The 5,143-nt window shown below is 47.6% G+C and overlaps 1 protein-coding gene across 2 annotated transcripts in view; it reads right to left on the bottom strand.

Moving 5' to 3' along the window:
• Positions 1-5,143, bottom strand: part of LOC105465371 (transcription factor 7 like 1) — a 181,052-nt gene that overhangs the window by 141,072 nt on the left and 34,837 nt on the right. The gene's annotated exons all lie outside the window — the stretch shown is intronic.

Here is a 5,143-nt window from a genome sequence, read left to right as displayed (position 1 = left end):
CTGCTGTTTGGAGCCCCCCGCCCCCGCCGTACCCACTCCCCTGCTCCTCCAACACCCCTGTGGCTCAACTGTGCAGGGGCAGGTCTGTGCTTGTGCCAATGCTCAGAATGAATAGTTTCAATCAGTCACACCATGAGGCCCCTCTGCTGAGACAGAGCAGAAAAAGGTGGGGAGAAGACAAGCTTGTTATCTTCATTTTCCTTTTGAAAGGAAGATTTATTTGGCAAGTTTAACTTTTCTCAGGAAATAAGGTGTGTGCAGCAAAGGAGGCAAATTTCGGTATTTTAAAATACTGCTACCACTCATTTATTCATTCTTTTTAAAATGTTTCTTGGGCACCTCCAGTGTGCTGGCACTGTCTGGGTGCTGGGGTAGAGCAGTGAACAAGCCCTTGTGGCGCTGCCGTGGTAGTGAGTGGAGACAGGCAATGACCAATGATGGCGGGAGTGCTCTGGAGTCAAATCAATCTGGGAGAGGGGTGAAGAGGGCTGGGGGTGGGGCAGACGCTGCAATTGTAAATAGGGTGGTCAGGGGAAGCCTCACCAAGGAGGTGACAGTTAAACTAAAGGAGGGAAGGAGTGGGGAGCAAGCCTGCAGTTATGGGGAAGGATAAAGAACGTTCTAGGTGGCCAGGTGCGGTGGCTCATGTCTATAATCCAGCACTTTGGGAGGCCGAGGCAGGCAGATCACCTGAGGTCAGGAGAGACCAGCATGACCAACATAGTGAAAGGCCGTCTCTACTAAAAATACAAAATTAGCTGTGAGGCTACTCAGGAGGCTAAGGCAGGAGAATCGCTTGAACCCAGGAGGTGGAGGTTGCCGTGAACTGAGATCGTGCCACTGCACTCCAGCCTGGGCAACAGAACAAGACTTTGTCTCAAACAAACAAGAATGTTCTAGGTGAAGGACACACAGAACAAGTGAAAGGCCATACGACAAGAGTGTGCCAAGTGGGTCTGGGAATAAGAAGTATGGATCAAACAAAGTTGGTGTGGGGGTGGCAGCCAGAAGAGCCCCGGGGAGGTCAGCTCAGTGGGAAGAACTCTGCCTTCTCTCCGAGGAAGAGGAGGACCGACCATAACCTCAATGACACCACATGGCCCTAACATCATTGTCTGATGCTTGTTGATATACCAAGCTGGACATGGCTGAGTGTGATGTGAGGTGGGAAGCACCGCGGGGCTCCCCTGGTGGACACGTGGCTGCAATCAGGGCCTTCTGGAGGCAATGTCAAGGAGACATTTCCAACAGGCCTCGGGGAGGACACTGCCCATCTCATTGGGCGGTGTGGGAGAACACCGAGGAGCAGTGAAGACTGAGAAACTGGTCTCCCCAAGGTCCACGAGGACTCAGGCAGTAACCTGGGATGTGTTTCGGGCAGCATGGGGTGGTGGGAGATGGGAATGCTTATCCCAATAGGATAAAAACAGTAGCTACTGAGGTACCAGGGACACTTGACATGTACATGGTAAACTCTACACTTTACAAGAATCTGGCAAAGGAGATGTCATAATCTCCATTCTGGAGATGCAAGATGGAGGCTTGGAGAGTCCAAATTATTTGGCCAAGGCTGCAAAACTACCAGGCAGGAGATGGTCAACTCCAGGCCCAGCCAGCCTCACTTCCAGGGTCTATCAGTCAAACTGCATAGAATTGCTAACCATCGACTATTTCAGACTCATAAAAATGGCTATTTCATATGAACCCTATGAAGAGGCCTGGCCTTCCCAATATTTACCCACAACAGAGGCTCTGAAGGTCTCTGACAAAGGCAGATCATCTCATTCATGTCTACTGCCCGGTCGTGTGATTAGCAGTACACACCACAAAGCTCTCAAGCCTGGCTGTGGTCAGAATTACCCTAGAAGTTCTTGTGGATTCCCAGTCCTGTCCTATCTGGAGCAGAAATTACAGGGGTGAAGCCCAGGATGTGCATTTTAAAACGGCACCCCCAAATCATTCTGACATAATCCTTCTGATATGGTTTGGCTCTGACCCCACCTAAATCTCGAATTGTAGCTCGCATAATTCCCACGAGTCATGGAAGGGAGCTGGTGGGAGGTAACTGAATCATGATGGCAGGTCTTTCCTGTGCTGTCCTTGTGACAGTGAGCAAGTCTCACGAGATCTGACGGTTTTATAAAGTGGAGTTTCCCTGCACATGACCTCTTGCCTGCCACCATGTAAGACGTGCCTCTGCTTCTCCTTTGCCTTCTGCTATGGCTTTGAGGCCTCCCCAGCCACGTGGAACTGTGAGTTCATTAACCCTTTTTTCTTTATAAATTACCCAGTCTCAGGTATGTCTTTATTAGCAGCATGAGAACAGGCACCTTCCCAGTCTAAAAAACCAACAGCCTCATTATTCCTTTGACAAGTGGCTACAGAACTAATTTCAAGATGTGCATTTTCCAAGATGTACCTAGGCATGAAAATCCAAGGAAATTCTTTTGTCCACAGCCCACCTGTTGTCCTCCTGTTGTGGTTCCAGTCGGGGAGTGGCTGCAGCAAGGGAGACTACATCACACCTACTATGTGCTGGCTTCCTGGGCAGACAGGAAAAACTCACTTTCAAAACTCCACTCTGAGTGGGTTTCCTGGGCACCATTTTTCTTTCCTGGGATGTCTGGGTACTAAGATCTTTATGAAACAGAAGTTTCTCCAATTAGCAGAGAGAGAGAAAGAGAGAGCGAGAGAGAGCGAGAGAGAGAGAGAGAGAGAGGAAGAAGAATCAGAGAGAACCCTCTCCCTTTACAATAAGGGAAGAAGTCTTTGGATAACAGCAGGAAGGCAGTGGCAAAAGGAACCAAGGAAGAGCTACTGATTATCATTGGAGGCTCTGGCTTGTTTTAGAACACAGTGGCATGGCACCAGGAACAAACCCATGATTTGGCACTCCAAACCCTGAGCATAGCTATTTGCTCCTTAAATTTTTTTATATCTCAATTTTCTATATTGCTCAATTTTCTTTTGATGAATATGTATGACTTTTATTCCTCCAAAATTGACTTGATTTTACAGTCAAAGATTGCTCACTTTGTTGAAAATGCCAGGCTTGATGCTTCTGAAAATGAAATCCACCTATGGAAGATACAGTCTCTGCCCCAACCCTAAGATGACCCAGCAGAGCGAAGTCAGCTCCAGTCTCCACAATGAAGGGAAGGCAGGGTACACAACTCTACTCACTGGGCTGCAGGAGCTATTCCAGAGAGTGAGCACACTGCTGGCCCTTGGGATCTCATCCACCTCTCTCTGAAATATTCATCTTTCAAGGCTATCTTGTCATGCTCTAGATCCAAGTTTGCAGAAAGCAGGTTTATGCGATATCAACTTTTAGTAACAAGAAAGTATTGTTGGCTCTTCTTTTTCAATTTGGATCTTTCACAGTTATCTCAAAATGAGTTTAACTATCTTGTGCCCAAGTAAAACCTAAACATTAGCTTACACAATCCTGATTGCCAGCCCCTTGCATTCCAGGCTAATGACTACCGTAACTATAAATTCCAGTCTGTGCTGGAAGAGTCTGCTAAGGAAGAACGCAGACCAGGGCTGTGTGGCCCTGCATCATGGGAGCTGGTTGTACTGTCACCCAGCCAGCACAGATGCAGGTACATGGCAGCACAGGTGCCCAAGGCGGATCAAAAAATGCAGCCTTGGTTAAAAGTCCCTCCCCTCCCCTTGGCTAGGGAGACAAGGCCTCTGCACTGAAACAATTAGGGACCAACACAATATGCTTCATCTTGTTCACTAATCACACATAGATAAATGACATGTAGCAGTTATAAGACAATACATCCTATAATAAGGCAATTGTGTTCGATTGTGAGGTACATATGAGAAAATATGCACTTTGGGAGGCTGAGATGGGAGGATCACTTGAGCCCAGGAGTTTGAGGTTGCAGTGAGCTATGATTGCACCACTGTACTCCAGCCTGGGCAACAGAGCAAAACTCCATCTCATTAAAAAAACAAACAAACAAACAAACAAAAGAAACTGCAGACAGCAGGCTAATCTGGAGCTCAGGTCAGGTCATCAAAGCCAATATTGATAGGCCAGCATGCTGCGGGGTAGAGTCTGGAAGGAGGTAGAAGCGCACTAGGTGTATTCAGTGGGGAAAGGTCAAAGACTGCTGAATGAAGGACTGCTAAGAAGGAAGGCTGACCTGACACAGTGAGATCAGACCGGGAAAGCTTTGAGAGTTACACAGGGAAGTTTAGACTTGGTGTGTGAAGTGAAAAGCAGCAATTGTGGCTTTCCTAGAAATGAAGTTATGAAATGATGGTGTTTTTGGAAGATGAAACTGATACTAATGGGCAAGGGAAGTTGAATGGAGGAAATAGAGGCAGGAGGTTCTCAATCAGATTTATTCTGTCCTGGGATTGCAGCAACCCTGTCCTCCTGACACAAGTTTAGTTTCAAAAATCATATTTAGCCTGGGTGCAATGGCTCACACCTGTAATCCCTGCACTTTGGAAGGCCGAGGTGGGTGGATCACTTGAGGTCATTAGTTTGAGACCAGCCTGACCAACATGGTGAAACTCTGTCTCTACTAAAAATACAAAAATTAGCCGGGTGTGGTAGTGGACGCCTGTAGTCCCAGCTACGCAGCAGGCTGAGGCAGGAGAATCACTTGAACCCGGGAGGCAGAGGTTACAGTGAGCCAAGATCGCGCCACTGCACGCCAGCCTGGATGACAGAGTGAGGCTCTGTCTCAAAAAAAAAAAAAAAAAAAAAAAGTTGTATTGTATTTACAGATGGGAGATGGACCTGTGGCCCTCCTCTGAGAGCCTGCCTGGGGTTGCAGCTCCCAGGTTCGGTCCACGCAGCTCTACCAGGCAGTGGATGGTGCTCAGACTCGGCAGCACCCAGCTCCCCAGCTCTCCGACACCCCCACACCACCTGGGATGTCCCCCTCAGGGACAGTGTGGGGCCTGCCTGGTTAAACCACCCCTACCCCTCCTTCTCCATCTTCACTGTTCCCACACTTACTCTTTGTTTTTTTTGTTTTTTTTTTTACGGTTTTGTTGAGATATGATTAGTATACCAAAAAACTGCACATATTTAATATAGATAATTTCATGAGTTTGAACTTGTGCATACAGCCATGATACCATCACCACGTCAGGGTTAATAAACACATCATCA

Source organism: Macaca nemestrina, chromosome 13, assembly GCF_043159975.1.
Source record: "Macaca nemestrina isolate mMacNem1 chromosome 13, mMacNem.hap1, whole genome shotgun sequence".
NCBI classification, from domain to species: domain Eukaryota; kingdom Metazoa; phylum Chordata; class Mammalia; order Primates; family Cercopithecidae; genus Macaca; species Macaca nemestrina.
This window is presented reverse-complemented; position numbering and strand designations above follow the sequence as displayed.